Raw genomic sequence first — 9,629 nt, 5'->3', positions numbered from 1 at the left:
CTGGGGCCACCGACCCGGAGCCGCTTCCTAAACCTCCCAGAGGCGAATGACTCAACGCGGGGAGGAGTTTGCCAAACTCCCGGCTGAGCCCTCCCCCCGCCTGCCGGGGGGGTGGGTGGGGGGGCATTCCTGGGTCCCTGGAACGCTGAGCCCGCGCCCCCCACCCCGAAGGGGCGTGGGGGGGCCGCACCTCTCCACTTCCCTCGCCCCAGCCCCAGCTGGAGGCCGGTTGTCTGGACTGGGTCAGACTGGGCGGGTTTGGGTTCTCCCCCTCCTTCTCTCTGCTTCCCCCTCCTTCCTCTCGCATCCTTTCCAGATGTACAACGTAAACGCTCGGAAAAGGAGTCGGAAAAAGGGAGTGGAGAATTTCCTAATGAGGAAAGGAATCACCTCTGGAGGGCGGAGGGAGTGTGAAATATGTGTGTGGGGTCTCCCCCACTAATTCAGGGAGGAGACTCCGAGGTCTAAAGAGAGAGGAGACACCTCTGGCAGCTGGCCAACTGGGATTCCCCCTTGCCTTCCGGGGCCACGGGGTGCCTGGGTTCCAGCCAGCTGGATTTGGGACTTAGGAGTTGAGGTACAGCGTGCTCCCAGTCAGCCTGATCTGATGGAGGACCTACAGTGCTCTCCGCTCCCCACGCCCCACCCCCAAGTTGCTAGAATTGAAAACTCAGGAGTCCAGGAGTTTGCGGTTATTCACCAGGAGATTTCTGGTCCAAGCCTCCCCCTTTTTGGTTGTAAATGTCCCTTCCTAAAATCTGGAGGTTGACCAAGAGCCTGGTGGTGGTGGAGAAGGGGTTGCTTTGGCCCTTCTGTGTCTTCTTGGTTAAACTGGCCTGATTGCTACAAACCTGGAGAATTGTAGGAAGGGATGGGGTCTGGGTGGGGGTGGCAATGGGGGTAGTGTTTTGCAAAGGGGCCCAACATTTGGCTTCTATTGCCCTTATGGCCTGGGAGCTGGAACCCAGGACCCCATTCTCCCAAGATTCCCTATGACTGTAGAGGAAGTGACTGTAGCAGGAGAAGGCAGTGACCCCCCTGCCCACCCCTTCCCCCAGTCCTGGCTCTGTGTGATGAGATCACCTTTCAGAATTCTAGTCTTTATCTCAGTCTGGGGGAGGGGGACCAAGGGGCCTAGATTCTCTCCTAACCTCCTCTCCTTTCCAGCCCTCTTCCTGTCTTTTTCCTGCAGGACTCCACCCCTTCCAGAATAATACGCACCCCTCCCTCGGAACTCTGACCCTTCTCTTCTCCAGTCCCTGGCCCACTCTGGCTTGGGGGACTCAGAATACAAGCGCGGAGAATCAATACTTTTTCCTTTGCCAGGAGTCTTCTCCTCAAACTCTACTTCCTGTCCCAAAGCACCCAGCTGTTTTTTTAAAAGCCCCTCTCCAGAGTCAGCTGCAGCCCAAGGGAGAGGCCAGCTGGTCAGACCGTGGGGTGATGCTGGCTCTGGTCCCACTCTCACATCTGCAGGTCCTGACCCTCTCTTAGGCGAGGAACCCAAAGAATCTCCGGGTCAGGATCTTAAAGCACAGCACTACCGCGAAGGTAACCTCTAGGTGAAAATTACTGAAGCTGAGGGCTGAGACCCTCTCTGGGAGGAGACACGATGAAGCCCGACTCCTGTACAACCCAGCAGAGCACGTGTGTGTGAACCCAGCTCGTTCCTTTTTCAACCAGGCATAAGCTCTCTAGATTTTCCCAGGGTCTGGGAGCTTGGGGTGGGGGCGGGGAGGGGTTCAGGGAGGGAGGTGTGTGACTCAGCTCCTCCCAGGAGCCTTGGTGAGGGACAGGGGACATAGCGTCCTGCCCCAGTCCTCCTCCCCACTCCACCCCCCCAGCTTGGCCAAGTCAAACAGGCCCCCTCCCTGGCCATTCCCTGCTCCTGTTTACTGCGGGAGCCCCTTAGTCATTCTCTGGCTGGCTTTTCTCCTCTCCCCAATATCCCTCCTCTCTTGGCTCTCTCTGCCCTTATAAGTCCTCTCCCAGTGGCCCCAACACCTCCTGCCTTTCCTCGCACCATGCCTGTCTCTGCCTGGCCCTCCCTCTGCCCTGGGTCAGGCCTGCACTTGGGGTCCCCTCCTAGTTAGAGCTGCTTCAGCGTAGCCCTCCAGGTCTGGTAGCTTGCTTAGAAAGTTCAGCCAAGAGGGGTTTCCTAGGGGTCATCAGCCCAACTCTCTCCTTCAGAAGAGGAAGTGGGTGTAGAGAAATTAAGAGACTTGTCCAAGGTCATGTGGCTAGCCAGTGAGTTAGCGGTGAGTCTAGAACCTAAGTGTTTAGACTCTAAATCCAATGCTGTCTCCTCTTAGCCCACTGCCCGCTAAATGCTCTGGCTCATGTCAGCTTTTTCTCTGTGTATCTCTCAGCTTGTGTCTGACCAGACGGTGTGTCTCCAGGTGTCTCTGTTTCCTCTCTCAAATCTGACCTCCCTAGTACCCTCTGTCCCTTCATTGCTCAGCAAGAATGATTTGCTGTGATGACTGATTATTATTAATCACGGTTTGCTTGACAGAGGGGCAGAGAGGGTGAAGGGCAAGGACAGGACACTCACCAGACTCCTGCTGTCACCAGCCTGCCTGCCCTGAAGGCTGGAGCTTAGAACCAGGAAGACTGCATTTCCACAGAGGGGTTTAGGAAAGAGGTGAAAGTTTTAGAGCTAGGAGCCATGCTAAGTTTCAATAGGGTGGGAGACGGGTGAGGACTATTAACAGTTTATTTAGCATATGCTATATGCCTGGCCTCGGGCTTGACCTTTAAACTGCTTTTATCCCATTTCATCTTCTGAACTATCCAGCACTGGAGGTATTAGGATCCCCGCTTTATTATTACAAAACCGAGGCTCAGAGAGTGAAGTGACTAAGACAAGAGCAACAGAAAGAAAGGGGCCCGATCCAAATTTCACCCCAACTGACCCCAAAGTCCTTGCTTTTCCCACAGCACTGTTAGTTTAGTCTTCCAAACTGGGCTGGGACTTCCCTGGTGGTCCAGGGGTTAAGAATCTGCCTGCTAATGTTGGGGACACAGGTTCGATCCCTGATCTGGGACGATTCCACATGCCTCTGGGCAACTAAGCCCCGGAGCCACAACTACTGAGCCCTGGCACCTCAGTTATCGAAGGCCCTGAACACCGAGAGCCCTGCTCTGCAACAAGGGGAGACACCACAGAGAGAAGCCTGCAGCTAGAGAGTAGCTCCCCCACTTGCTGCTGCTAGAAAAAGCCTGCATGCAGCAATGAAGACCCAGCACAGCCAAAAATAAATAATTTTTAAAAAGACTGGAAAATTAAACTGAGCTGATTTTCTATAGGGGGAAGATTTTGGAGCAGAGACCTTTAAGATAGGATGATATACAATTCACTGATCCTCTGAAACTGGATGGAAGTGTGTGTGTGTGTGTGTGATTTCTCTGGGGGCAAGACTTGGGTTGCTTCTTCTAGGTTCACAAATTGCCTGGAAATTCTGAGTGCATGGAGGCTGGATATCCTGGTTTCAGGGAATAATCTTGAGCCTAATGGAGCCTGTAAGAAGCCTGGTTGGGTAGCATGGATGGAGTGAGATATTTCCGGTAGTGCGCACAGATAGGCTGCCGGTGTGTTGAGGCAGGTATCAACCTTCTTAGCCCTTGCAGCCTGGAAAGACCTGGGACCACCAGAGACCCCAGGCTGGTGGCTTCTGGCCAGGGCAGCTTCTCTCACTTACTCTGGGAATGTTACAAATCTAATGTTCTCAGTGTGATAGGATACAAAAAAAGAGTGGGAAGAGTTCAATGGACCAAAGGATCAGAGCTGCTTATTGGGTTTGTGTCTCTTGGGGCCTTTTTCTCCTGTCCCATGGTGGGGGAATGAGAGGGAGTTTGTTCTCTCAGAGGGGAAGGAAGGAAGGACAGGTATACAGAGTATGGAGCTATGGTGGGAGGAGGGTATCTCGGGAAACAGAGTAGGATCCTGGTTATCCTAGGAGTCTGAGTCTGGATGCTGCTAATGATGGAGCGCTGAGGGAATTCCCAGGTGGTCCAGTGGTTAGGACTCTGGGCTTCCACTTCAAGGGGCATGGGTTCAATCCCTGGTAGGGGAACTCAGATCCTGCATCGAGACCAAAAAAAAAAGAAAAAATTTGGAGTATTGCACTGTATGTGTGTCCAAGAGAAATCAGAAAGTAAAGGATCCGACTATAGGAAGCCTCAGGCTCCGTCACCACCCTGACTCAGGTCTCTGCTTAGGGGAACTGATGGCTCCATCATCTGTGAGTCACCACCCACCGTCCACACTCCCTGTCTGATCCAGAGAGCAACACCTCCCCCATGTCCCGACCTAAAATAAACCCAGACTACCCTTACTGCCCCCACTTTGCTCAGAGCACTGGAGGGGTGGATGAAGGATGTTTGCTAGACATCCTGGGGACAAGACCAGTCCTGGGATGCTCGAATTCTCTTGCTCTAGGGCTCTGAACCTAGGGCTTGAGATTGCACTCAGGTATTTCCATTAGGGACCAAACTGGGGATTTTTCCAGGCTAGACTAGGTTTGGGAGGGAGAGAGGGACAAGGATTAGGGGAAGGGCATTGAGGGAAAAGGGCAGGGCTAAGGGAGCACTGGGGTAAAAAAAGTACAAGACCCAGGGGTCCAGGACAAGCAGATTAACAGGAAGGAATTTCCATCATTCGAGCTAGTGTCTTCTTTTCCAAACCTTCAGTTTTTCTATTCTACTTTTTCGCCTTTTTTTTTAAGGCAACAGCAAAATGTAGCAACTTCACATAGGAAGTTAAAAGGGAAATAAGATTCTCTGGGGTGTCCTAAACAGTGGCCTCATTTTATTTGCTCACCCCCCCCATTATTTTCCATCCTTTTTCTCCCCTGTGTTGCCTACCTTTAAAGAAGAGAGGAGTGTCTGGAGCTTCTGGGCTCAAGGGCCTGGGAGCTGGAGAAAAGAGCCATCCGGGGTGGGAGCAGTGGGCGGGAGAGTCAGCTTCCTGGGATGGCCTTCCCAGATGTAAGCACATCTGGAGCCCATCAGGGAGGGACCTGGAACACCAGGATTCCCACTGCACACCCGACTGGGGCTGTGAGGAGCTGAGGATTAGCCAGGCGTTCCCTCCCACCGCCACGATTTGCCTGTCATTTCTAGCCCTCTCTTGGGAAGGATGACCAATCTCAGACAGGAAGTTCAGGCATTGGAAGGGCTGGGAGGAAGGCAAGAGGGCCAGAGATTGCACCCAAGATGCAGAAATACTATTTCACCTGCTTTGGTTCTTTCTGGCTCTATAAAGGTGACAGTGGGAATTCCCTGGTGGGCCAGTGGCTAGGACTCTGTGCTTTCACTGCCAAGAGGCCAGGTTGGGGACCTAAGAATCCAAAAGCCTTGTAGCAAGGCCAAAAAAAAAAAAAGATAATAGCAATGATGGCATCTCTGATCAATTTGGAATCTGTGTGTGTGTGTACAGCATAGGTATGCCATCTGTCCTTAAACACACAGTAAATTGACTGTGGTGTCAGGCTGGGGATGGGGGTTGGCATGTCCTCCTTCTTGCTTTTCATGAAAAGGCCCAAGTCCTCCCCATGACTTCTCTGGACTTCTGGCATGTCTCACTCCTCCACCCGCAAACAAACACAAACACACTCCTTCCTTGGCTCCAAATTCCTCCCTGTCCATCATCACCTTGTAATGAGCACATTTGTTTGCCAGGGATTGTGTACAGGGCTAAGAATAGGTCATCCCCTGGCCTTTCTCTTCAGGGACATGTAACATGTTGGGGTGCTGAATTAGGGGGTAAGTGGGGATATACATCGATCCCTTCGAGGCATCTAGGTGTTCCCAGAAGTCAGCCCCAAGGGGACAATGAGAAGCCTCTGGGGCTGAGATTCAGGAGCTCAGTGACAGGGAGAGCTCCTCTGCACAGTCCCTCGGTCACAGCCGCAGCTGGAGGGGGAACCAAGCCTTAGAAGATTAAAAAAAAAAAAAACCACGGAGTTTTTTTTTTTTTTTTTAAACAACCTCTGGACTTCAAGGTTGTGGCTTATTGAGTTGAGATATCAATATAATAGAAGGTAGTGGTGGATACAGTTTATTAGTCTGGCATATAAAAAAATATCAGACTTCTCATGGACTTCCCTGGTGGTCTGGTGGTTGAGGCTCTGTGCTTCCAATGCAGGGAATTCGAGTTCTATCCCTGGTTGGGGAACTAAGATCCCACGTTCCTGCTGTGTGGCATGGCCAAACTATATATGTATATATAAATGTAATTATATATTTTTAATATGTATTTTGGGACTTCCCTGGTGGCTCAGATGGTAAAGAATCTGCTCGCAATGCAGGAGACCTGGGTTCTATCCCTGGGTCTGAAAGATCCCCTGAAGAAGGGAATGACTACCCACTCCAGTATTCTTGCCTGGAGAATCCCATGAACAGAGGAGCCTGGTGGGCTACAGTCCATGGGGTCACAAAGTGTTGGACATGAGTGAGCAACTAACACTCAGTCATATTTGGGGAGGGGGCTTCCTAAATTACCTGCAGCAAAGGTCTAATGGACTACCCACTTTCAGCCTCTACCTCTTCTCACCTCTGGCTTCAACCTTAGATTGGACCTCAAAGCAGAAGCCAAAGGGAGGAGCTCCCTGACCTTTTGCCCTTTCAATAGCTGTCCAGCTGCTCAGAGGCTGGGCCCTGGACTCCTCTCTGGTCTAGGTTTGACTAGATCTGGTCCCAGATGACAGAAGTGGGGTTGGGGGTATGGCTAGGAACTTCAGGATCAAAGATGGAGGAGGAATGTGTGGTAGATTGACAGGGGAAGAAGGAAAAGTTTGGGGTTTTGGTGGAGAGCCAAGTGGCTCGGGGAGGGGAAGGTGGAATGGTGCTCTAAGCTTTTACCTCCTGGAGACCAGCCCTCCCTCCAGGCCACACCCTCACACCCAGCCTGCGAGGCTGGCCACACCCCCACAGCTGGCTGGGAAGAGCTCTCCCCCCCCAATAAGACGATTGCTTACAGATGTTCTAGGAAAGGGGGGGTTGAGAGAAGGGAGGGCAGAATAGGGGTGCAGAGAAGGAAAAGTGAAGGCAGGAGGGGGTAATTCATGGAAGGAGAGAGAGAGAGGCTGTGGTCAGGTGGGGAAGCCTTCGAAGATGAGGAGGAGTCAGGGGGAAACAGCTGGAGAGAAAGGCCCTCCTCTCTGTGCAGCTCACCCTCCTCACTGCAGGCAAATTCATCTTCTAAAACCAAGGCTCAGAGGATGTTCCTTCTCAACGTAAGACCTTGCCTGGCTTCGACCTTTTAATTACGAAAAACCTGTCTACTCTGAAGTGACATGACTGAGCGACTAACACACATTTCTAGGTATATTATTCAAAGGCTTCCCTGGTAACTCAGTTGGTAAAGAATCTGCCTGCAGTGCAGGAGACTTGGGTTCAATCCCTGGGTTGGGAAGATCCTCTGGAGAAGGAAATGGCAACCCACTCCAGTATTCTTGCCTGGAGAATCCCTTGGACAGAGGAGCCTGGCAGGCTCCAGGGGTCACAAAGAGTTCGACATGACTGAGCAACTAACACACAAAGTATCTAGAACTGCAAAGCACACGGGAAGTGCAGTGATCCAATTCAGTAGACATGTTTGGTGTGTGTGAGTCGCTGTGTGTGTGTTAGTCGCTCCTTCGCGTCTGTCTCTTTGTGACTCCATGGACTGTAGCCCACCAGGCTCCTCTGCCCATGGGATTCTCCAGGCAAGAATACTGGAGTGGATTGCCATTTCCTTCTCCAGGGGATTGGGTGCTAACTGTGTATAAAGCTCAGTGGGTCGTGCTGGGGGGAATGAAGAGGGAGAAGAGGTGGGGAATTGGGCTGGGATTAGACACAAACACGGAGAAGGCAATGGCAACCCACTCCAGTACTCTTGCCTGGGAGATCCCATGGACGGAAGAGCCTGGTGGACTGCAGTCCATGGGGTCGCTAAGAATTGGATGCGACTGAGCCACTTCATTTTCAGTTTTCACTTTCATGCATTGGAGAAGGAAATGGCAACACACTCCAGTGTTCTTGCCGGGAGAATCCCAGGGACGGGGGAGTCTTGTGGGCTGCCGTCTGTGGGGTCGCACAGAGTTGGACACGATTGAAGCGACTGAACAGCAGCAGCAGCAGCAGGACATAAATAAGAGCAAAGAGATAGGGAGAGGCTTCCCAAGAGAGCACAGGCAGAGGGTGAGCCTGCGCGGAGAGTGGAGGAAGTAGGAAAGAGGGTCCTTGAAAGAGGGTAGGAGGGAGGGAAGGGGAGAGGAAAAGAGGAGAGAAGTGAGGGGGGGTGGAGGGAGAGGACCACGAGAGAGGGAGGCAGGGTGCAGAGCACGGGGGCGAGGGGTGGTGAGATGGGCAGAAAAGGGGAACACTTCCTGCTGGCCTCTGGCCTTTGGATGGGCAGAGAACCCAGAGGCCCGTCTGCTCCCCACTCCCTTCCCATTGAGGACTTTCTATATCCTTTGTCATTTTGGGGGTCCTTGAATTGACTCTTCCTTCTGTGGTTCCCATCCCTCCCACCCTCATCTCCTGGGCACAGATTTCTGAAGTCAGCTTCCTTCCCACTCATCACACTGCGTGGCCCTCTTCTCTGGGTTTCTTTTTTTGAAGTGGGTGGGCAGAGATGAAACAGAGCGGAGGTGCTTCCAGGACTGGTCTGCTCGGCACTCAGTGGCCCGCCTCCTTCTCCAAACCCTTGCAGGGCTGAGAGCGTGTGTCAGGAGTCCCTCTGGCCCCTTGCCTGCTCCTGAGTCTCTGGGGTGGTATTTGGGGGCGGGGGGAGGGGAAAGGTCTGAGGTGGAAAGTCTGACGCTGAGTCCAGGCCCCCAGCCCCACTCAGACTGGCTGAGCTCATCTCTCCAAGCAACCACAGCTGGACATTTTCCATGTGATCACCTCAGGGAGGGGGGCTGGCTTCCAGAAAGCCAGACATCACTGACTGAGTCTCACAGCGGGCTTGTGGACGGGCCACCCTCAGGTGCCTCTCACCCTACCCCTGCTGGGCTCAGCAGGAAAGGCCCTGGGAGAGAAGCAAGGGCAGAGGAGAGAGAGGCCTGGAGAAGAGCCAAAGCTGGGATAGATTTTGGGCCCAAGTTGGCCCAGGTTTCTTTATCCATACGTGTGAACGTTCACCATTTGCACTGGTTAGACAAGGAAGATGCAATGTGATTGAACTCTTATGTGGGGTGAAAACCTGTGTGTATGTGTGTGTGTGAGGTCTGAACACCTGAGCATGCTGGGTCTGGGTTGGCGTGTATGTATGCATGGGTGGGGGTGTCTGTCCTGGGTGGTCGAAAGGCCAAAACTGGGGTGTGTGTGTCACAGTATGTGTGACCGCCTTGCTCCCTCCACAGTGCAGTGGGAGGTTAGGGAGCTGCCTGCCTCGCTGTCATTCCATCCTTTCCCTAACCCATAGTCTTCTCTTGCAACCACAGATAACGGGAGGCTGAGTGAAAGCAAGGCAGAGAACACAGAGAGGAATGGGTCCCTTCCTCCCCAGTGGAAGAAACAGGGGCAAGGGGCTTCCGAGCTGGCTGAGGAGGGGGTGATCACTGGGCAGTGCATGCCGAGGAGCTGGGAGAGCGGCCCCTGGCCACCTGCCCTGAAGGCTGCTGAGCTGGAAGCGTTACAGG

This window comes from Capricornis sumatraensis, chromosome 4 (assembly GCF_032405125.1).
Source record: "Capricornis sumatraensis isolate serow.1 chromosome 4, serow.2, whole genome shotgun sequence".
Lineage (NCBI taxonomy): Eukaryota > Metazoa > Chordata > Mammalia > Artiodactyla > Bovidae > Capricornis > Capricornis sumatraensis.
This window is presented reverse-complemented; position numbering follows the sequence as displayed.